The sequence below is a fragment of the Canis lupus genome, chromosome 3 (genome assembly GCF_003254725.2).
Source record: "Canis lupus dingo isolate Sandy chromosome 3, ASM325472v2, whole genome shotgun sequence".
NCBI classification, from domain to species: domain Eukaryota; kingdom Metazoa; phylum Chordata; class Mammalia; order Carnivora; family Canidae; genus Canis; species Canis lupus.
The window spans coordinates 19,055,955-19,081,507 of record NC_064245.1 but is presented as its reverse complement, the minus strand read 5'-3'; the positions used below and the strand labels follow the sequence as shown (position 1 = coordinate 19,081,507).

The following is a 25,553-nucleotide window of genomic DNA, read 5'->3' as shown; positions in this document are numbered from 1 at the left end:
AAATTCTACTGATCTTATAACATTTGTGTTTCTGTCATCTCTGGTCTCTCTTTGAATTGTCGAGCCCCAGGCAATAGGAAATCTTCAGTTAAAAATGGTAAATGATGGGCTGCCCGGGTGGCTCAGCAGTTTAGCGCTGCCTTCAGCCCAGGGCCTGATGCTGGAGACCTGGGATCGAGTCCCATGTTGGGCTCCCTGCATGGAGCCTGCTTTTCCCTCTGACTGTGTGTCTCTGCCTTTCTCTCTCTCTCTGTATGTCTCAAACGAATAAATAAAATCTTAAAAAAAAATGGTAAATGACTGAATAAACTTAAACTTAGTGGATTGCTACTATGTGACTCTTAAGGGAAAACATTTTCATTCTTGACCAAAACAACTAAAATAAATTGATGCAAAGATAGAGAAAATAAATGGCTAACTCTAAACACCGGTAATATTCTGTAAAGTGCCATCTAATAGAACTTTCTGCTATGATAAAAGGGCTCTCCCTGTAAAGCTCTATAATATAGTTGCTAGCCACACACAGCTACTAAACATTTGAAATGTGGCTAGTAGGACTAAGAAACTGAATTTGAATTGTTACTTGTTTTTAATTAAAGCAAATTTAAATAATCTTATAAGGCCACTGGCTATCATTTTGGACAATGCTGTTCTATAACATTAACCATGACATGATGGTAATTTTGTTTGATTCCAAAACCTAGTATGTTCATTATAAGAAATCTAACAGAATGAGGAAGATGCTTACATATACATATAAAATACACAGATTTTTATACTCATTTCCTAAGAGATTACTGAATGTTATTTATAATGTTCCTTAGCCAGATTTATGTAAATATACTTCTAGAAATTAAGGATTTCTAAATATCTGGTATAAGATTTTATCTTCCTCACATTTACTATCTAACTCAGAGAGGTTTAAAAAAAAATCTATCCTACATAAAGCATAATGATAGAATATACTCATTTTTAACATTTTGTTACAGAAAATTTCACATTTTTTTAAAAAAATTGTCTAATGAATCACTATATACTGCTATATATTGATACCTTCACCAATTTCTCTCAAAATCCAGATTATTTTAAAGCATATCTCTGACATCTAATTTCATAGGCCAGGCTATTAACTGTGACACTATGCTATAGTAAGAAATGGAATTACTGAATATGTCTGAGGAAGGAAGACACACAGTAATTATTTCTTAATAATCTAATCTGTTAAGAATAATAAAAATTGGATTAAAAAAAACACAAAGCCAGGGTGCCTAGGTAGTTCAGTTGGTTGGGCATCCAACTGTATTACTGCTTCTCCCTCTTGCCTGTGTCTCTGCCTCTCTCTCTCTCTGTCTCTCGTGAATGAATGAATGAATGAATGAATGAATAAATAAATAAATAAATAAATAAATCCTTTAAAAAAAAAAGGTATACATCACTGTCTCATATCAACAAATATCCACAGCCCAAAACATGAGTAAGCATCTAAGAGTTGTGGTTCTTTTTTTTTTTTTTTTTTTTTAGAGTTGTGGTTCTATGCTAAGTGATGAGTGAATGAATTCACCCATGGAAAAGAGACATAGACACTATTGATAACCAATGTGACAAAACTTCACAAAGATGCAGAAATTCACAAAGTAAAAAAAATAATAATGAAAATAGCAAAATTTAAAAGTCTCTTTTTAGATCTCTCCTTCCATTCCCCTACTTCTCTAGGTCAAAAAGGATAGCCTCCTCAGATTCAGAACATTCTCTGAGAACAGAATGTCTGCAGCTCTTTGAAGCATGGATAGTGACTTTTCTGGCACAGAATGTCTGACGGAGGTGGATTGCATCTTTTTAAATCAGTGTCTGGCAGAAAGAACTGTCAAGGTCTTTGACACCATGCAGTATTCATCATCATTCCTCAATGTCCTCAACAATCTTTATTTCCCAAGGTTTACTTTACAAAGTTTTTGTTTGCAGTTGATTCTTTTTTTTTTTTAATTCTTGAGTTATTCTCAAACGGTTTTCAATTTCCAAACATCTTTCTTCTTCCTACTTTTGTAACTTCAAGAACATGTTATCAGTAAATTTAATTACTATGTCTCAAGCTATAGAATGAAAATAAATACTTTCATGTCAACAGAAGTGAGGAATTAATGTATAAAGTATGATTGCTGAGGTTCAGTTTCTAGGGTACTGTTTATATTGAGGAACAGTGCCTGGACATTATAAAGTCTTCTATTTTTGGAGACGTGCTACTCAACAATACCTTATAGCAAACCTTTACTGGTTGTTAAGAATGAGGAAACAATAAATGTGTTCAGAACATTTCATCTCTTCTTAAATATAACTGACTGAAAGGCAACACAAAGGAAAAATAAAATAAAAATCTTAAACCACAGTTTAATCCTGCAGTAGAATAACAGCATTTTTAATGAATTAACTGGAGAAGCAACTATACTAGATTGTCAGGCATATGCCAATAATGTATTATGTTGAGTAAAGTCAAGGGAAGTACCAAATCACATAGCGTTTATAATATAAAGAGGTTTATTAAATTAAATTCACATATGTAATATTAAGGTACCCAGAAAATTATATCCATACTTTAATATATCATATATAAATTATACTTATATAAATAATATGTAAATATTTATATAAACATGAAATATAAAATATTAATTTGTATATAAATCATAATATATTTACATATGTAAAAGTTTAAAATGCACAGAAGACAGGATGGGAGAAATTTTTGCAGATCATATATTGATAAGTAACTCATATCCAGAATACATAAAGAACATTTATAACTCAGTAATAAACAACCAAATTTTAAAATGTATAATGGATTTGATAGGCATTTCTCCAAAAAAGACATGTAAGTGGGGAGTAAACATATGAAAGGATGCTTAATATCATTAGTCATTAGAGAAATGGAAATTAAACCACATGACATAACACTTCACACTCACTAGAATGAGAAATTGGAACCTTCATATGTTGTTGGTGAGAATAAAAAGTGGCACAGTTATTTCAGAAAACAGGTAATTCCTCAGAATAGTAAACAAAGAGTTAAGATATGATAACCAAATTCCCATTCCTAGGAATATACCCAAGAGAAATACAATACATACATTCAACAAAAACATGTACACATATGTTCATAAAATTTTTCATAATAGCCAAAAAAGTGAAAATGACCCAAATGTCCATCAAGTGATAAATGGCTAAAAAATAGTATACAGTGTGATATTATTTGGAAATAAAAAAAGAAACAAAATACTACAACACAGATGAGCATTTGAAAGTATTATATTAAATAAATGTAGCTAATCACTGAAGACCATAACATGTATGATTTCACTTGTATAAAATATTCAGGATACACAAATCTATGGAGACAGAAAATAGATTATTGGTTGCCCAGGGCTGGTGATGTTTGGGAGGGATGGAGAGTGATCACTAATGGATCCAGATTTCCTTTTGGGGGGCCAAACATGTTTTAAATTTAGATTGTAATAACAGTTGTATATCCTCTGAAGACACTAAAAAACACTGAATTGTTCTACACTTTAAAAAGAGCCTATGGCAGGTGAATCAATACATTATAAAACTGTTAAAATATATAATATGAAATTATTTTGATCTCATACCTTGATTCAAGAAAAAAGTAGAAAGGGATGTAGGTGCTTTTGATTTACCTGTGCTATGTTTTTTTTTTGTTTTTTTTTTTTGTTTTTTTTTATGCACGGTGTTAAGATTTCTTCAATGTAATTATCTGTATCTAGTAACATGTTTTTGTTCTATTAAGTTTTAAATAGTTCAGACTAAAATTAAATATTTAAAACATTTAAATTATAGGGGTAGGTGCTTTCACATGAATATTATTCTTCATAATGCCCTAAGGTATGCCCACTTTGCTTTACAATAAAATCGAGACTTGGGAACTGAGTTAAGCAAAGCTACAAAACTAATAAGAAGTAATAACAAGATTTGAACCCAGAGCCATCAGTTAACAATATCTCATACCACACCATACTGCCTATCTATCTATCCAATAAAGCAATTTGAAAAAGACACATTAAGGAAAATTTGTCCACATTTCTAATAACTTTCATTTAAAAAATATTTAATGTCACTCTGAAATAATTTGTACTCACGTCCTTTCAGACAGTTTATCTTCAACCTTCAAAATAGTTTGGCATCAAAACATCTCTGGCTATTTAGCATGGCAGGATCTTAATTATCTCTAGCTTTCTCAGGGGTAGTTGTTAAATCTTCCACTTCTCCTATTTAATGTCTGATGGCTTGTCAACCTCTGCTTCCATCTTAATGCTGAAATGCTACAGCACACGACTCACCCTGTTTCCTCCGTGTCCGTGGCTCCCTAAAGCACTATACTTTCATAGCATAATGCAGACAACTGGCCTTCCCTCCAGTTAGTCTCTAACTCCCTAGTTGCCAACCTCAAGTCACATTAGAATCACCTACAGAATTTTAAATATATTAGTTCCCCCAGAAAAAAAAAAAAAGTGGTTTTTTGTTTGTTTTTAGTATACCTTCTTAAATGTTTTACATTATTTTTCAGTTTCTTTTAATCTAAGGTTTTGTCCTTCAACCCATTATTTCCTTAGAATTGATCTGTTACAGACCCAGACCACTTCACTTACTGAGTTTTCCATAGCTTAGCTCTTGCATGCTCTGGATACAGTTAAGTGTGTGTCTCTGCTCTCTGTGTTTCCTGTAAATTAGAAGCTGAATACAGAAGCTCTGTTGGACTCAAATTTGGTCTTTCTGGCAAGTTGGTGGGGAGTGTTGCGTTTTTAGACCAGGAGGCATATCATTTTTGTCTTCCTCTCTGTGATCTCAGCATCCATTGATCCTCAAGGCATAGACTATAATTCATTAAGGATTGCAAAATGGTGATATTTGAATTATCATTTTTTTTTATTTGTTACTTGAAACATATAAGGAAATACTTCTCCTTATCCACCATTTGGAAAAATACATGTTTGGTTATTCTTCTCTGTTTTTAAGATCGTGGTTTCTTATCATCTTTTGAAGTAACCAAGTACTCATTTTAAAACTTAAATTCATATATTTAAACATATTTTATGTGCTTCAATCTATTGTCATTAATTTTTATAGAGTCAGATTGTCCCATCTTTGGCCAGTAGAAGTCTCTTCATGTTAGCTCCTGCATTCCCTTGATGTGGCTAGTAATCTTTGATATCTTTCATTCTTTTCCAGTATGAAAGGTGATTCAAGTTAATCTTGCACATTTTCTACCTGAGACATGGAATCATCCATTCCTTCAAGACATCTTGATATCTCTTAGAATATTACCAGATCGCAATCTGAGGATGAGAGAGGCTACTGATTTTTTAATTATTTCTAGGTGTTTTTAAGTAGTAAAGAGATATAGTAGAAAGAGATATCTAAGTTTTAAGTAGATATTTTAAAGATATTTCAGTAGCAAGAGATAAATAAATAATTTATTGTTTAAATATAGTATTTCCTAAGTTTATATTGATCCTTTTAATTCAAATACAGAACAATGGGGATTTAACTTCCTATCACTGTAACAATTGCTTTCAGACATAAAGTGTGATAGAATTAGAATATTCCAGAATTATTCATTGGCTCTATCTAACCATATAAGTCCAAAAACCCCAAGGAAATACTACTAAAGCTATCACTCCAATATGATCATGAGAAATAGCTAATTTTTTTGTGCTTGCAATCCACATTTTCCTGCATTTTCAATAAACATGTTACATTGTAATTAATTGAATAGTTATTAAAAGTCAAATAAAAAAGTCAAGTATATCCCTTTTAACTTTTATTTAATCTTAATTCTACAATTATGTATTTTTTGCTCACAACCTGGCCTATGTATGGACATACATAGTCGTGGTTGTTTTTAAGATTTTATTTATTTATTTACTTATTTTAGGATGAGAGAGAGAGAGAGGAAGCGAGTGGGGGCTGGGGCAAGGTAGAGAATTTCAAGCAGACTCCATGCTCAGTGTAGAGCCCAATGTGGGGGCTCAATCCCATGATCCATGATCATGACCTGAGCCAAATCAAGAGTTGGATGCTAACTGACTGAGCCACCAAGGCACCTCTTCATAATCTTTTTTAGAGGAGTATTTTCATTCAGTAAAAAATAAAACAAAACTTGTAAAAACACTAAGTATCAATTTAAAGGTTAAATCTGTGAACTTGACATTCCCTGGATTTTCCTGGAGATTTTCTTTCATAAATATAAGCTGTATCTCAATATATAAAAGAATGGATGCTCTTATAAAGATGGTTATACACACCACCTAAACCCTATAATTTCATAATATATGTATGGAAAACCCTGTGCCATTTGCCTTTGTGCTTTTAGAAATCTTAAGAAAAGTCCCTGAAAAAAAATCCCCTGATATTTTAGTGTTTACTCCCATAGATCAGTCAGCAAGGTAAGCAGCAGCATCCATCCTCAACAGGTCTTTTCCTTCTTATTTAGCTCAGCAGGTGTATTTCATTTTATTCTGGGAGTGAACTAAATACCAAAAATCTTGCCGGACACAGTACATTTCAATGGTCTCATCCTGTCTCTCAGAGATTCTTTGCAGTTTGCTTAGTTTTTTACACACCCTACTCTGATCCTGCCAGCACTTTCCCAAGGACAGACTGCACTCTGTTAGTGTATACGGGCTCCACTGTTGGCTCTAAGTCTCAGCCTACTTGAATTTTAATAGAGATTCATAGGCAGTTGTTATGAAACAAACACCATAATGACACCCAGACAGGCTGCAGAATTATTTTTAGGCAGATGATGTGTGTGGCCCATGCCTCAGGCCCACCAAATGATAATAATAGTAACACTATGCAGTAAGCAAAGAGAACATTTTTCATAAAAACTGCATAAATCATAAAATGTTTCCTGCCATCCTTCCGCTTCCTGCTCTCCTTGCTCCCACTGCCCTCCTTCCTCTCCACACCATCAGGAGTTGTAGGGCTTAGTATTGACTACCTTGCAGAATCCAATAACCACCTAAAGAAAAATGAATCCATAATTTTGTTTCAGTATTCATTAGAGAAAAATGGGGAATGGTCTTACACACATGCAGTAAAAACTCCCAACTATTGTGTGGTTTTTAAAATTAAAATTAGATGTTTGTCTTTTTAAAATGGGGTCAGAAATTACTTCCTCCATATTTGACATCTTTCTTCATATATGCCACTACTGTGTAAGTTAATACACAGTAGTGGCATGGGACCCAAATTAATGCACTTCAGAAACGAGCTGTCATGCTGAAAACACAGAGGGAAAGGACCACTCTTGGAAATTTAAGAAATGTTGCTATCCTAAGGAGAATAAAGAAGTCCTTTATGAAGAATGCTATGTTCGGCTATTGATAAATTTAGATTGCCAACACTGCTTCCAAATTTTAGAAGTCAGGGAGCCCAAATTTTGGTTTCATCTAGTAGTTAAAGAAGCTAATTTTTTTTTTCTTAAGCTCCCTATTTGCTCTTCCATGTACTATTGAGAACTGCAAGATTGGCTAAATATGGAAACCATTTAAAGGAATCTTATTAAAAACCCAACTTCCTAAAATTGAACCTTAAGTGAACTCTAGCATCAGAGGAAACCAGCAAAGTGAGACGAATATGTAGCGTAGTGCAAGACAGAATAGAGGAGGTTATAGTATGAAGATTCGGGTAAGAAATATTTTAAACCTGTACATTTAATTTGCTACAGTTTTGTAAAAACAACAACAACAACTATACCTCAGAGGGGACAGGTGGTACAACAGACTCAGGTATATCTGGGTCAAAGTCCTGGCTCAGCTCTTCGTGGATGCCTCACCTTGGGCAATTTTTCTTTCTCTCCCCATTTCCCTAGCTATGGAAAATCACGAGCAAATAAGGAACAAAGCAGTGGGGTTTTTCCTAACTAGAAACTGAGTGAAAAAACCAAAGTAGCGAGCTATAATAAAACTATTTTAGCTGAGTCTGCTTCTTAAACGGATTATATTGATGTTAATTTTTATTTCATACATTCAATTTTGTTTTCTTCTGTCTCCTCAATTTTTGATTCCTAGGCATTCCTATTTTTTGTCCTTACTTGAATTCTATGTATTTTTCAGAGGTTTCTTGTTTTATGCCTATCTCTAAGTATTTCATTTCCTATCCATGCACAGTTACTCTTACTTATACTTAATAATAAAAAAACAGTAATGGATTTCACCTCTCTAGGTATCAATTAAAGGCTCATCCTACCTAACTTAAAATTATCTCGCAAAAGGCATAAAAAGGTGATATCCTGAGGAACATACATTTGTAAGCTTTGTCAGACCCATCAGAGGAATGGAGAAAGTAAGTATGTATGCTGCATCCTCTTCCTAATTCCAGCTGTTGACCCAAGTTCCCAAAAACCTTTAGAGTTATTATGGCTTATTGTGGTGCAGACCATCTTCACTCCTATACCTTCAAAGGCTAAGTTCTCTGCTAATTGCACCACTGTGTCTTAAACCAGCTTCTCTAATATTAAACCTTATGTTAAAGCTTTCAAACAGAGGAAATAGCCTCAACATGAGTGGGATGATAAGAAAATACTGATGATCTCGAAACATCTGAAACTCATTTGGACAAAGCTTATCGACATTCACCCTATAAAAAGTACACACCAATGCTTACATCCCAACACATGTTCTGTATTCTGAGAGATCATTTGCTGATACAAGCCTTCTTTCAAAATCCAGGACAAGACAACCCTTCTGAGTTCAGTGGTGTCCTCCACTTTGTTGATATTCAAGTCCAGAGGCAGAAGAACTCCCTATGCTTAGCTTTACCAAAATATATAAACTCTAAGTAGAAACAAATAAATTAAGCAATAAAAATTTGTCAACAAATTAAAAATAATTAACATCAAGACAAAATCCCTGGCTAGTAACTACTTTCAATTAAGTCAGTGAAGATACAAATTTATTTGCCAACTATTGCCCACTGCATTCTTGTTTTGCTCCACTTCATAGGAAGGTTCACTTGTTTAATATTTTTAATGGCTCTTAGTATACTATATTTTGGTTTTTGATGCTCTTTTAAGTCTTCCTGAGTAGACTTTGAGGATTTTGAGAAAAGAGGTTATGTTTTCTTTGCTTCTGTGTCTCTGAGCACCTAGTCTAATGACTAGAAAGTAGTAAGAATAGCAGGATAAAAGTAATAACAACTACCACTTTTGGGGAACCTATAATGTGCAACATATCTTATATATATTTTATATATTATATCAGATGTTCCTTATTATAAATCTACATATAAAATGTAGATTTTATAAAATCTGTCATATAAAAAAAATCTCATGGAGGATCACTAGCCTCCTCATGTTCACATAGCTTATAAGGTGATATTTTAAGCCCCAGTTTATCACTAAATAATGAATAGTGATTTTTTATTAAATGAATGAATATATGTATAAATATATGAACACAGGGATGCATGCACATACTCTCTCATATATATCTGTATCATCTTATTCTCTTTATCCTTTATATATAATGGACATATATAAAGAGGTTTAAGTTGGAGGCAAGGAGAAATTGGATTATCATCTTATCTTTTTTTTTTTTTAATGTACTTAGAATAATAGCTCACCATGGAATACAGGTAGTTATGACTGGTTGCAAAAGAAAGACATAATTACCTTGGCCCATATTCTATCCATAAAGGCTCCAGGTAAGGAGAAGAAATTATGAAATTTAGACATAATTTGGGAGGGAGGATAATTTTCAGATTCAAAATCTGACGATTCAAACGATTAGAATGGGTGTTCCTGGCTCCTGAAGGGAGGAGGAGAGGACATTGACTAGCATGGAAAATGCATCATCAGACAAATCTTTTCCTGTTAAAATCCAAATCAAAAGACAGTCTCACTGAGGCAATAATTCATTTTAGGAGATGAAATAAATTGTCTTAACCTAAAATACTATAATCACTCTTGTGAAAAGGAATGACAATATTGCCTGAGACATTTGAAAAATGCTTCCTCCTATCCTGGACACTTTCTTCCAGGGAAATGCTTGTCAAATCATGGTTCCATGTCTGTTTTCTGTCCCATTAAATAGATAGATAAATAAATAAATAAATAAATAAATAAATAAATAAATAAATAAATAAAGTAAAGCACAGCTAGCAGTTTTAGGAAGATAACACTCATATGCCTCCTGGCTATATTCTTCCTTCTTAGACATCTAAAAACAACCAAAAAACCTGCATTAGAAAAAAAAAATTGAGAGTAGAAAGTAATTTCAACAAATGGTATAAGACTCATTCCCTGAATCACAAATTATAGACCCCAAAGGGTCAGAACTAAGAAACTTCTGTTTCTTCCTTCTTAGGACCAGCTCTCTCGGCAGTTTTTAGAGCTGGGTGCTAAATACATTCCATAGTAGGACATAAAAAGAATCCAAAGGCCTGCAAGCATAAACAACTTTACGAGAGCTAAAGAAGTTATCTGGGGTTGCTTACCCTAAATTTCTGTTTGAGGACTTCAGCTTTAAATAACAGTGGAGGAAAATATATTTCACCCATTCAATGCAGCAAGACATAGTCTATATGCAAAGAATGGAAAGAGTAGATTTAGCGATTTTATGCTCTGCCTTAATCTCTCTATGTGCAGCCCTCTGCTGACTGTACTTTTTAAAGAAAATGCCCTTTCAGAGTATCCTCCATTTGAGCAAAAGAAATGGTTCTATACTTCTACTTTCTTGCTTAAAGTTACTAATAAAGCTGAACAACATAATGTTCTATGGTATAAATTCAATGAAAAGCAAAGCAAAGTGAAAGAAATGAAAATTTACACCTCATATGTGAATCAAAAGGAAGAGAAGAATGTCATCTACAAGAAAACAATGAATTGAAATTGATGTCTTAAATTTTAAATACAGGACTTTTTTTTAAGTACCCAGGAACATAGTAGGTTTGTAATACCTGTCATTGCTTTCTGAGATCTTTCTACAGGTACATAATTTAATCATTCCACCTGAAGTGTCAGGCACATAAAGGTATTATTAGTTAAGAGTGAATAGTAGTTTAATTTGAAATAGGAGACTTGAATTTTGCTTTTAACTATTAAAAACAGATAAAAATTAAAGTGAATAATTTTATAGTTTTAAATAACCACATTTCTTGCTATTTTAACTTTAGCCAAGGAGATCTTCCAAAATGTATGACAACATTTATTTTGAGCTTTATTATTAAGCTTTAACTTTTGTAGCAAGATAAGTGCAATACACTGCAGAGACTTTTAACCTCTGAAATTCTTATTGAAAATCTATTTTAGAAACAGATATTGAAATCAATTTGGTAAATGCAAATTCAGTAATTACTACACAATGAGTCCTTAGGCATATATAGAAAGATACAGTTAAGCCCCAATTCCTACTATCAAGAATCTTATTATGGATGAATGGATAAGATACACATATATAAACACATTATATATAATATGTTAAATGCTAAGTTAGGTGTATGCATATGGTTTAAAAAGAGTAGATGAAGAGAGTAATTCAGAGTGGCAGAAGTTTCTGAAAGTAGTGGTAGCTGAGCTGAATTCTAAAGGAAAGATAAATGTTTATTCTGTAAATAAGAAATACAAGTAATTCCTGGCAGACTAAAGAGATATTGAAAAAGTGAAGTATGAAGCAGAATTATATAATCTTCTAATTATATAACACAAATAATTTTAGAGTATAAAGAGACAAGAGGAGTGAAGGATAATCCTGTAAAAAAATGTTGAATGTTCACTCAGTACCACAATACAGTAATAGTAACTAAGGCCTGGGGCTCTGGGGAAGCTTGAATTTGAATCCTGATTCTAAATATTTACAAGATACATGACCTTGAGATACACCTTAACTCCCTGTCATACAGTTTTCCCATGTGTATAATAGGATTAATAATAGTACCTAGTCTGTAGGACAGCTGTGGGGATTACATTAGGTAAGATATGCATTTAGATTTAGATATAAATCTAAATAAAGGTGTAGAACATTACCTGCCTGATGGTAAGAACTCCACCAACAATAGCTATTGTTATACATGACACTCTACTGACTACTGAGGATACTACCCATCAATTGTAAACAAACTCTTCTAGTAATAAATGAAAATAACAGTATATCAATTATTTTTTAAGACATTAAATAAACATCAGTAGTATACTAGGATGTTCTACATCTATTTAGAAAGTACAAGTGATAATTACCACTGTAACTGCTAGGACAAGTTTTAAAAAGAGCATACACACACACATACACATACTTATATATTTAGATATATATGTATAAATATACTTAAGACTTATGGGGATAATGTAGAAAAAAGAAGTCTAAAATAACTAGCTTCCTTTCTAGAGAGAAAAAGACTTTTTGAAGCCAATATTAGTATCATTTCCCTCTCTGTGAGCATTAGCCATTTCTGAGAATAAATGGGCAAGAAATGGGTCAGTCATGAGAAAAAGAACTTTGATGGACTAGCAAGAAAGGCAGCAGAGGTTTGTTTGTTTTTTAAGATTTTATTTATTTATTCAAGAGAGACACACAGAGAGAGGCAGAGACATAGGCAGAGGGAGAAGCAGCCTCCAGAAGCCTGAGGCCGGATTCAATCCCAGGACCCAGGGATCATACCTTAAGCCAAAGGCAGATGCTCAACTGCTGAGACACCCAGATGTCCAGGCAGCAGAGTTTTTAAGATAGCATGAGCTTGTGCAAAGGATTGGAATCTACTATATCCCCACACTCAGTGCTGATTCTTCTGGCCAACTGATGCTTCGCCCAAAAAATTTGGTTTAGAGTATGGCACCATTGGATGCTATGGGCTGGTTTATAAATCAGAGGGAAAAATACATATTGCAGTGCTTCAATCCCAAATTTTCCCTGAAAAGTACCTGTAATCATTCAGGATAGATCTCACTCTGAAGACTTTTGAAACTGAAGGTAAAACGGAAACTCGAGCTGCAACCCAGACACAACCCACCTGAATTCCTATTTGGATCAAAATAATCAACTCTACCTTAGCTGCCTGACAGAGAAAGGGTTGTGCCCTCTCAGAGGAAAAGAATTCTCGCACCAAAGTCTTTGGTTCATTTAAATATGCAGTAATCCATATGTAAATATGCAAAAATGCAAACTATGCAAAAATGACAAAAAATGAAAGAGAAAAATAAACCTGTAGAAACAGATCCACAAATAAATTACACATTGGAGTTAGTAGAACACAGGCTTTAAAACTGCCATCATAAATAAGTTAAAGAAATTAGAAGACCGATAAGATAGAGAAAAATCTATCTCCATAGAAAAATGGAATCTCTAAGAATCAAGTTGATATTCTAGAAGGGAAATTTTTTTTAAGACCTGAAATTAAGTATTTATTGGATATGGAGCTTAATTTCCAATTGAATATATATAGTAGAAGGAAGGTCAATGAATTTTAAAGCAGATCGATAGAAATTACCTAATTGAAACACAGAAAAAAACACCTAAAAATTCTAAGAACAGTTCATAAAGGACATGTAGGACAAAAAAAAAGCTCCTGGATAACCAAAGACCCAAAAGAAGTAGTGAAATAATTTTTAAAATGAAAAAACAAAATGTTGCAAAGATACAGGAGTAGGAGGACCCTAAGGTTGCCTTGTCCCACAAATACAACTAGATAACACTCACATCGGTATAAATAACCCTTAAAATGACCCAAAGACTGGCAAAACAAACTTCATAATTACAACATTGAAGAGGCTACATCAAAGAAGGTAGAAGGATGGAAACACAGTCTGGCAGTGACACAGACTACGGTCAACCTTGGTCAAAAGTGAGCTTGCAGTGTGGAAAAGGGTTAGAAACAGAACCTGCATGGGGAAGACAAATCCCCATAATATTTCACTCTGAATGTGAGAGCCAAATTTTGTAAATTCTTACAACGAGCAGGACTTAAAGCCTAGAATTTAAAAAATCAGTAGGCTTGGTTCATGTAGATACAACATGGCAGTTTTAAAAAATGCCAGGGGAATATGGGAGGGAGAATGATTTGCTCATCTCAGGGTATAGTTCAGAGAGACAAAGACGGCAGAGAGACCCCTCCAGGAACAAAGGAATTGGCAGGAACCACTTCCCTCCCCCATCTCCCACCAAAAATAATGGCTACCTGCTAACTGTGGGGAGCCCACAGTTACTACCGAAGCCCTAACTCCTCATGATTCAGTGAACCCAACCTTCCAGGTCATATTTTCCTCAGTCCTGGTGATGCAGGATGCCTTCCCCAGCAGATTGGCACAAACCTCACCAATACCACATTTCTAACCCGTGTGTTTTGAGGGGCCTCAGTGTGGCAGCAAGTTTCATTTTGCAAGCAGACTAGCACACACCTTGTTAAAACACACCTCATACCAACCTGGAACAAACAGAGCCCAAACAGATAAAGGGATCCTCTGTATACAACTGGGCTGAAGGAAAAAGCAGCCAGGACACAATAGCAGTGCAAGGCAACAAACATAGGAAACATTCCCTGAAGTGCCAGGTCCTAGGGAACAGTAAACACTACAGGGCATTACAGGACCTCTTCTTCATAAGGACATTACCTTTAAGAGCAGAAGACATAGCTGACTTTCCTAATACACAAAAACAGACACAGAGAGATACACAAAAATGAAGAGACAGATATCCATCACAAATGAAAGAACAAAAACAGCAAGAGACTTAAGCAAAAAAAGTTAAAAGAAATACACCTCATAGAGAATTTAAAGTAATAATCTTAGAGGTACTCAATGGACTCGAGAAAAGAGTGAAGAACATCAGTGAGACCCTTAATAAAGAGATGAAAAAGAACCAATCGAGATGAAGAACACAATAAATAAAATTAAAAATACTTCAGATGGAAGAAACAGTAGGCCAGAGGAAGTAGAGGAATGAATTAATAATCTGGAAGACAGAGTAAAAATATTGAGAAGAGATTTAGGGAACTCAGTGACTCCATCAAATATAATAACATTAATATTGAAGGGATCTCAGTAGAAGAAGAGAGAAAAGGGAGCAGAAAATTTATTTGACACACCAATAGCTGAAAACTTGTCTAATCTGCGGAAAGAAACAGAAATCCAAATCCAGGAGGCACAGAGAACCCCAACAAAATCAACCTATGGTTGATTACACCAAATGCATAGTAAATAAAATGGCAAAAAGTAGTGATAAAGAAAAAAATTTAAAAGCAGCAAGAAAAAGAAGACAGTTATAAAAAAAAAAAACAAACACACAAAGCTATCAGTTAATTTTTCAGGATAAACTTTGCAGGCCAGAAGGGAGGGTCATGATCTATTCAAAGCGCTGAAAGGGAAAAAATATGCAGCCAAAAATACTCTAGCTAGTCAGGATATTATTCAGAATAGAAGGAGAGAAAAGAGTCTCTCAAACAAAAACTAAAGGAATTCATGACCACTAAAGAAGCCCTACAAGAAATATTAACCAGGACAAATTGAGTGGAAAGGAAAGATCCTAACTGAGAGTATGAAAAGCAGGAATCACAAAATCAGTAAAAACAGTGTATCAGAAAATCAGTCAATGGATCCACAAAATAAAGGGATGTAAAATATGACATTATATACTTAAAATGTGGGGTGGGGGACAGAGGAGAAGAGTAAAAAAAAAGATGAGTTCAAACTTGAGCAACCATCAACTTAATATAGACTGCTATATGCAAGAGACATTATACACAAACTTACTGGTAACCACAAATCAAACAACAGTAATAGATATTGCAAAGAATACAAAGAAAGGAATCCAAGTATATCACTAAAGAAAGCCAGCAAACTATGAGAGAGCAGAAGGATAAGAGAAAAGCCACAAAAATACCACAAAGGAAGGAACAAAATGGCAAAAAATACATATCTATCACTAATTACTTGGAACGTAAATGGACTCAATGCTCTGATCACTAATACAGAGTAACAGAGTAGATAAAGAAAAAAGACCCCTCTATATATTCCCTACAAGAGACTCATTTCAGACCTATAGATACTAGTGGATTGAGAAAAAGGGGATAGTGAAACAGTTACCATGTAAATGGAGGTCAAAATAAAGCCAGGGTAGCAATATTTGTTTTGAACAAAATAGACTTTAAAACAAAGACTGTAACAACAGACTCAAAGGGACACTATATAGTAACACAAGGGAAAATACAACAATAATATTTAACAATTGTAAATATTTATGCACTGAACATGGGAGCACCCAAATATATAAAACAGTTAATAACAACCAGAAACTAATCAATAATAAAACATTAATAGTAGTGGACTTTAATACTCTATTCACATCAATGGACAGATCATTCAAACAAAAAATCAACAAAGAAATAGTGGCTTTGAATGATACACTGGACCAGATGGATTTAACAGATACATTCAGAACATTCTATCCTAATACAGCAGAATAGCCGTTCTTTTCCATGCACATGTAATATTCTCCAGAATAGATCACATATTAGGCTACAAAACAAGTCTTACCAAATTCAGAAAGACTAAAGTCATGCCACGTATCTTTTCTTACACAACACTATGAAACAAGGAATCAACTATAGGAAAAAAATCTGTAAGGACCACAAATACATGGACGTTAAATAACATGCTACTAAGTAGTGAATGGGTCAACCAAGAAATCAAAGAAAATAACACTTAATAGAGAAAGATGAAAATACCTGAAATTAGTATTATATTGTATGCTAACTACTGGAAATTAAAAATTTTTTAAAAACTACAATGAGATAGCGCTTCGTACCTGTCAGAATGGCTAAAGTCAACCACACAGGAAATAGCAAGTGTTGACAAGGATGTGGGAAAAAAGGAATCCTCAGCTACTACTGATGGGAATGCAAAATGGTCTAGCCACTGTGGAAAACAGTATGAAGGTTCCCCCCAAAATTAAAAATAGAACCCTAAAATTCAGTAATCATGCTACTGGTATTTATCCCTAAAATACAAAAAGACTAATTCAAAAGGATATGTGTACTCCAATGTTTATTGCAACATCATTTACAAAACTCAAATTAGGGAAGCAGCTCAAATGTCCATCTATACATGAATGGACAAAGAAGTGGTACATGGATTATTATTCATCCATATGAAAGAATGAAATCATGCCATTTACATAGACATGGATGAAGCTAGAGATCATATTCCCTATGTTAAAATAAGTCAGAGAAAGACAAATACCATATGATCTCACTGATATGTGTAATTTAAGAAACAAAAGATACGGAGAAAGAAACAAACCATGAAAGGTTTGCATGGTTTGTCTCTCTCTCTCTCTCTCTGTATCTTTTGTTTTGTTTCTTAGAAACCAACTCTTAAGTTTAGAGAACAAATTGACGGTTACCAGAGGGGAGGTGGGATGGGTGAAGTAAGTGATGGGATTAAGAGTATATGTATCATGAGCAGCACTGAGTAATGTATAAAACTATCAAATCACTATGTTGTACACCTGAAACTAATATAACACTGCATGTTAACAATACTGGAATTAAAATTAAGGACTTAGTTTAAAATTTTTAAACAGGGTCACCTGGGTGGTTCAGTGATTGAGTGTCTGTCTTTGGCTGAGGTCGTGATCTCAGGGTCCTGGGATCGAGTCCCACAGCCTGCTTCTCCCTCTACCTGTGTCTCTGTCTCTCTCCATCTCTGTATCTCTAATGAATAAATAAAATCTTTAAAATTTTTTAAACAAATAGCTACTTAAGATGCTCAATGAACTCATGTAAGACAAGCACAAATAAAACTATATTTCATTATAATCAAATTACCAAAGACCAAAATTTTTTAAAATTCTTAAAAACAGACTGAGAAAACTCTTTACACAAAGGAGAACAACAAAGGATGACTGAGATCTCATCAGAAAAAATGCAAGCCACATGTTAATGGAATGTCATCTTTAAAGTGATGATAGAAAAAGAAATGGATGTCAAAACAGACTTCTATACCTAGCAAAAGTCTCATTTGAAAAAAGACAAAAGGAAGACGTTTTCTAACAAAAGCTGAGAGACTATATTGTCTGTAAAACACACAAAAGGTATAATAAAGGATAATACTAAAGAAAGTTTGTCAGGCTGAAAAGAAATTATCACACAAGCTACCCATTTCTGTTTCTCTTCATGGTTCCTGTGAATTCAAATTATCATGTAGGGTTTTTTCCTTACCTCACTACAGATTTGTTTCCACCCATTTGTTCTATTATTGTTGAATGCATTCCTATGCACTATAGGCTCAACAATAAAGTACACATATATATTACTTAATAATGGTGTATATATATATATATATATATACACACACACACATATATACACACACACATTTTATGCAATTAATTTTTAAATCAATAGAGAAAAAAGAAAAATATATACAATTATACTTACATAATTGCCTACATAATTACATTAAGTGGTGCTTGTTTTTTCATGTGATTTTAAATTATTCTCTGATGTCATTTGCATTCAGGCTGAAGTTTTTTTTTTTTGTTTTTTTTTGTTTTTAGTGTTTCCTATAGAGTGGATCTGCTAACAACAAATTCTCTAAGGTTTTGTTAGTCTGGAAATGTCTTAATTTTACCCTCATTTTTGAAAATAATTTTATGCATATATAATTCTTAGTTCAGTTTTTGTTTTCTCTTCAACACTTTGAACACGTCCCTTCACTGCCTTTTGCTTCCATTATTTCTAATGATAAATTAACTGTTAATCTTATTGGTATTCCCTTGTATGTGGAAATATTTCTCATTGCTTCCAAGAGTTTCTCTCTGTCCTTGTTGATCAATATTTTGACTATAATGTGCCTGTGTGTTGATCTCTTTTTATTTATACTATTTGGAGTTCATGGAGCTTTCTGGATGTTGTGAATGTTTCTCAACCAACTTGTCAAGTTTTAGCCATTATGTCTTCAAATATTGATTGACTAATTGCTCCTTTTTTCTTTCTCTTCTCTTCTGGCACTCTCATTATTTATGACACTCTCAATTACTAGTGTCCCACATTTCTCTGAGACTACTCATTTTCCTTCATTCCTATTTTCCCTGTCTTCATATTCCTTAATTTGTATAGATCAGTCTTTAAGTTTACTGACCCTTTCTTCTGCCAGCTCAATACTGTTGAATCCCTTTAGTGATTTTTTTCATTTCAATTATTCTATGGTTCAACTCTGAACTTACACTTTTAAAAAATAATTTCTATCATTTATGAAAATTCTCTATTTCAGGAGATACAGTCAACATATCTTTAATTCTTTAAACATAATTTCTTTTCTATTTTTTTAAGCCATTTATACTATTTGCTTTGTGGTCTGCTAAGTCTAATATCTGGGCCCTCTCAAAGGCAATTCCTATTACTTGCTTTATTTTTGTATAGGTTACACTATATTGCTTCTTTACATTCCTTGGACTTAACTTTTTAATTTACTCTTTTGCATTGCTTATGCAGATCTTTTGCCATTCAAAAGTATGAATTTGATATGGCTCAGAAAAATCTCTATCAAAGAGAAACAACTCAAAAATTTAAAGTCACATCTTGGGACGCCTGGGTGGCTCAGCACCTGAGCATCTGCCTTTGGCCCAGGGCATGATCCTGGGGACCCAGGATTGAGTCCCACATCAGGCTCCCTGCATAGAGCCTGCTTCTCCCTCTACCTAGGTCTCTACCTCTCTCTCTCTCTCTCTCTCTGTGTGTGTGTGTTTCTCATGAATGAATAAATAAAATGTTTAAAATAAAAATAAAGATAAAAAATAATAATAAAGTCACATCTTCATATACTACAAATTATTGTTGTTAGAAACTTATACAGAAAAAATTATAAAATTCTATTATTTTAACTTCCATGAGTTTTCTCCGTATAGCATAGATCAATAGACAAATTTTCCGACACCAGCACTTAGAACATATTCAGTGTTCCTTGGGATATATCTGGAAACATTTCTCAATTCAATTACATTCCTAGCCTGTTTTTCATTCCAGATCCCCAAATATTTATTTGCATCTCAAATTTTATATGGCATAATAAACACCTCATTTGGTTACATTCCTTGACACTAGAGCTAAGCTCAGATGGTGACCAGGGGTTCATGATTCACCCACACACACACATCTATTTCAGACATTTAAGTTCATTATCTTGATATTTTGAGGTATTTTGTCTGTGCATCAAATGTTGCTTTATTTCCAGGATTTCATTTTTCTAATTGATTTTATTTTAATTTAAAAAATCACAGCATATTTTCATCAAATTTTATTTAGGAAAAAAATGATTGATAATAATTGCAAGTGATAAAAGTCATTTGATTACCATACACATGTCTCTATACAGTATTTAACTTGGCAATATCCTAACAGACATTTTTTTGTTCATCTATGAAAAATTATTAATATGAATTATCCTTTGTGTAATTCATTCAGGGGTAGTGTAACAGTTTTTGGAGTCCTGCCTAGTAGCATTCTAGTATTCTAGGATTTCTATAATTTAAGTTTTTCTAAGACCAATAGTTGTCAATTTCTCAAGAAATTCAGGGAAAAAAAACTCTGAATAACAAGAGAAACTATACTTAGATTAAAAAGATAGCATGAAGATCCCAAGTCTTTCCAAATTAATTTATGAATTTAATGCAATTACAAAAAATTAGTAACTTTGTTTTTTCATATCTGACATGATTGATGAAAGGATTTTTTAGAGGATATATATGAGAGAAGAGCTATGTGATATTTAAGAAGTAACAATGCTTATGTAAAAATTAAAAACAATAAAAAAGTAAAGCAGAAACAGATCAATAAAGATAAGGAAAAGATAAAGTTATTCAATAACTAAACATATAATAAGTATACACCAAATCACTAGAGAAAGAACTCAGTAGCATTTGAAAAATTGTTAACCATTAGGAAAAATAGACATGAATTCCCATGTCTCACCATACATCAAAATTCTAGGTGAATTAAAGATCTAAGCTAAAAACACAAGAATAAATAGAGATGATAGTTAAGTAATTTGGAATAAAGAAAATTTCATATATGACACCACCTAAGTAGAAAGTATGAAGGAAAAGACTGCTGGATTTCACTGTACAAAAATACAAAGTAAAAAGCCCCATCATAATTGTGATGGAATCTAAGGGCAAAGAATCAACAGAATTACTATGTACGTATTTCTCACAAATCAAGAAAAAGTCACCAATAATTACCTGAACAAAGGAGGAACACCAAAAATAAAAGAAGAAATACAAAGGGAAAACATTCCACAACACCAATAATTAATAGATGTGATTTACAACAATGAATTTTTTTTTCAATCTAGAAAAGATATTTAATGAGGCTCAGCATTTGGAGAAAATAAGATCTCACAATACCGAAGTGAATACAAGTCAGGACTTTTAAAAATGAGAACTGACTATATATACCAAAATGTTAAATATTTATTACTTATTGATCTTGTAGTTGTATTTCCAAAAATCTACCATAAAGAAACAGTCATGAAAGTATGAAAAATATAGCCATAGGAATACTTTTAATTACATAGTAAAATTTAGAAGTACTTTCCACCTCAGCAACAAGTCTTACCTGGTATCAACAGCTTGTGTGCCCTCTAGCCTTAAAAGAACTGAATGATTATATAATATCCAGTACACAGATATAATAGATAGGTAACCATTAAAAATAAAGCCCCAGATGATATTAATGGATTGCAATATGAAAATATTTGTGTTAAAAAATAATATAATCCAACTAAAGTCTGTGTATCCAATTAACAGTGGGAAATTATGCATGTGATTTTTTTCTCCTTTTGCCTACTGTATTTACTAACATCTTATCAACATGTAAAATGAGGGAAAAGAGTTATTGTAAAGAGTTATTGTTAAATTAATTATTAATATATGCCTTCTTTATCAAGCCTTAAATTTCTGAATAGTGTTTCTATCTGTGCTTTTGTGTCAGAAATTTGGATAACAACAGATCTAATCTCAATTAAATCTTGCAAGGATTTTGTCTTGTTCATCTTCCTGCCCACCTGAATCATAGTACAATGTTTTAAACAAATTTACAGGTACCTTCTGTTGGATTTAATACCCTTCAATTTGCTTTTACCCTTGACACATTCAACTTAATTCTCCCTTTAGTAATAGTCAAGTCCCTAGTGGTCGGGAATGAGATGGCTTCTCCATCACTTCATTCTCCCTTTTGTTTAGCTAGAGATCTAGGCAATGATTACAGACTTAACAACTCCACAGCTATTCTACTGCTTCAAGGGTGACATTTTGTTCCTTAATTAGAATATAAGCTTCTGGAACACTAGAACAATGCCATGTTTTTAGATCCTTTTTTCTTCTAATGATACCCGTGTTTTACATAGGATAGACAAAGGTGGAAGTTTCTCGGGGGGAAAATCATGAAATGGATCAGAAAATGTCATTAATTCTTTTGGAACATTGTATCTCCACAAAAGGGATTTAGCACTCATTCTTTTATCTGTGTTCCCTTGGTACAAGTTAAGATGTGTGTAATGTACTTTTACATCTTTATCATAATTTCTTGTAACATAACTTCCACCTCTGCCAGAAGTAAATGGTTTGAGGTCAGGGCATTTGCTTTACTCACTTCTGTATTTTCAATCTCCAATACCTCAGAGCATACAGTGATCACTCCATAAATGAATTCATGAACTAATGTGTCGATGATCATTCTAGTACTAGCTCTGATACTTACCAACTCCGTAACTTTAGGATGGTCAACTGGGTATTTGAAATTAATTTTTTTCATTCTTGTAACGTAGATAATACTATCTACTTCATAAGATCACTGGGAGAATCAAATGAGAAAAGTTGGACATGTGTTATTTCCAAAAAATTATATTAAACGCTAAGTAAATACACAAAATGACTCTATTATCATTGCTGAACCCAACCAGACTTTTCATGTATAAAAGATCCTATTTTAGGGATCCCTGGGTGGCGCAGCGGTTTGGTGCCTGCCTTTGGCCCAGGGCGCGATCCTGGAGACCCGGGATCGAATCCCACATCGGGCTCCCGGTGCATGGAGCCTGCTTCTCCCTCTGCCTGTGTCTCTGCGCCTCTCTCTCTCTCTGTGACTATCATAAATAAATAAAAATAAAAAAAAAAATTTAAAAAAAAGATCCTATTTTATACATGAAAGTCTTACCCTGGTGTTAACAGCTTGGTGTGCTCTTTAACCTTTTTAAACTTCCTTCCCAGCCATGCTATCAACAACAGTGGTACACTTTCACATCTTTGTAAAGAGATCATACTCTAATTCCCAATAGTTACATATGAAGAAACTTGGCAGTTTTTCCTGAATATTGTCCTGTTCATGTTTGTGACTTCACAATTAAAAGATGTGCCTAGGTTAGAGTCTAACACATATGAGGTGCTTAACACATTTGAATTTAAAAAATTTAAGAAAGAATTAAGAATAGGAACTGTTAAAGTGCTCTTCATAATCTCTCCCAAAGTATGGAATAAATATCGGCATAGTTTGCAGCATCAGGGACGCAATGAAAATAATTTTTTTTTGAAAATAATTTCTATGAGTTGTACTAGGAGAGCTGACCTAAGCAGTTTTCTAGGTTCTATTTTCCTAGTCTTTGTCCCGGAACTGAACTTCTGGCAGGTAGGAAGTATGCTCTAGTTATTCACTTTTATCCTGTGGAAGGAAGACCATGGGATTTCAAAATTAATTTTGACAGATATGACAAATGGGGGTTGCCATTTCACACCTAGAGCGTGAATATTTCAATGGCAAAGAGTCAGCAACTGTTAATTAAAAATGGGTATTGTTAATTGGGCCCAGTGTTGTGGTTTTGTCAGCAGCTTCAGACCCTTTCAGACCTATTTCAGTGGATCCTTATGGTCTGATAAGATAAATGTCTTTTCTTTCTGGGGTGGATGATAGCAATTATGACCCCGATTTTTTTTTTCTTCACTGTTTTAGTTGTATAGGTGTGTTTAATTTTATAAAGTGGAGAAACTCACAGGGACTGAAATTTGTCTCAACACTCCTCCCTTTATCTCAATCCAAAATATTCCTTATACACAACAATATAATTGATATTTATTCATTTCACACTCTGGTACAACAGAGAGATGGGCAATAATTTGGAAGATTCTTTTCACACCAAAAGTGAAAATTTGCCTAAAATATAAAAATATTTGAGATGAAATAAGAAAGATTCATTTTAAGTTATTCCTACTTATTTCTTACCATCAAAATGTGTCATTGACACAATGTAGTATTTTCATGCACAAACAGTATTTCTATAGACGAAGAAAAAAAATATAGAATTGTGTATTAGAACAAAATATTCACTGGGCCAGTATTAACCCAATAATTCCATTTACATCAACTTAGCAAAGCTTAACAAAAAGTCTGAAGCTTGCATTTGGAAATTAGATTTGATTTTTAAATTATTCCCAAGTAACTTTAGGATTATGTAATAACATCTCCATGTCTCTAATAAATACAGGCAAGCTAATCAGTGTGTATGTGGAGGATTTTTAAAGGGGAGAGGGCAACACAAAGATCTGGTTACTGTATACAACTTTTCCCTTTCAGTTCTTCCATTTCTCCAGTATTTTCTGATTCATTTACAGTGGGAGCCAGTGGCCAAAACACTACGGAAAGAAATACCCCAGAGCCATTATGTGTGCACACATTTGAGGACAAAACATTCTTCCTAATTACTAAGTATCTGTGAAGCCAAATAAGTGTTATTAATAAAATAGGAGGCAATCAAGTTCAACAGTGCAAATGCTAGATGCCTTGCCTAGCCCCCAAACTAGGTAAATTCCTCTTAATTCTCTCATAGATCCTTTTAGTATCTTTATCAAAATTTTTCACCATTTTTCATTGTAAACACAGCCTCATACTATGCTGAAAGCTCTGTGAAATAAAATACCATATTGCCTTCATTTACTCATGGCTGTGTATAACTAGTAGCTCGTATGGTATCTGTACAGCGTTGGTATTCAGTAACATCTTGTCAAAAGAATGTACGAATGAAAGAAGAATGAAAGAATAAAACAACGATGGGAACTCTGGGATACTGTTTTAGTCTGAAAAACTTAAAAGCTATAGGTTAGTTTTATCACTAGCATTCTTTTCTCATAATCATTACCTGAATCACTGGAACAATTACACAAATATGATGAAAACTATGAATTATACTGCTATCTTGAAGGATTTGACCTACATTTCAATCCAAGTAGAACTAGGTATTCTTAAAATGCTTAAAATTTTTATTAACATATTTTGTCCAAAGCAAAATGAAACAAAGCACTAACACAATGAGTAAATAAAGAAGAGTCTTATGATAAATAAAAGCTATTTCTCTGCCAATTTGCGATAATAGCGCCCAGATTTAAAACATGATCTTTCTCTCACACACACAAATACAACAAACACACTCACAAAAATCAGTTGTTCCTTTTCATTTTACTCTGTGGTTCCACAGTTACAAATAAGAAGCAATATAAACAAGCCCTTCC

The 25,553-nt window shown here is 33.4% G+C and overlaps 1 long non-coding RNA gene across 1 annotated transcript in view; it reads right to left on the bottom strand.

The window, feature by feature from the left end:
• The window catches only part of LOC125754838 (uncharacterized), a 29,968-nt gene extending 5,721 nt beyond the window's left edge, over positions 1–24,247 (bottom strand). The window contains exons 1-2 of the long non-coding RNA XR_007409723.1: positions 23,212–24,247; positions 22,759–22,851 (exon numbers count right to left, since the gene is read on the bottom strand). This is a non-coding gene — a long non-coding RNA (uncharacterized LOC125754838). The remainder of the gene's footprint in view (positions 1–22,758; positions 22,852–23,211) is intronic.
• Positions 24,248–25,553: the final 1,306 nt, after the last annotated feature.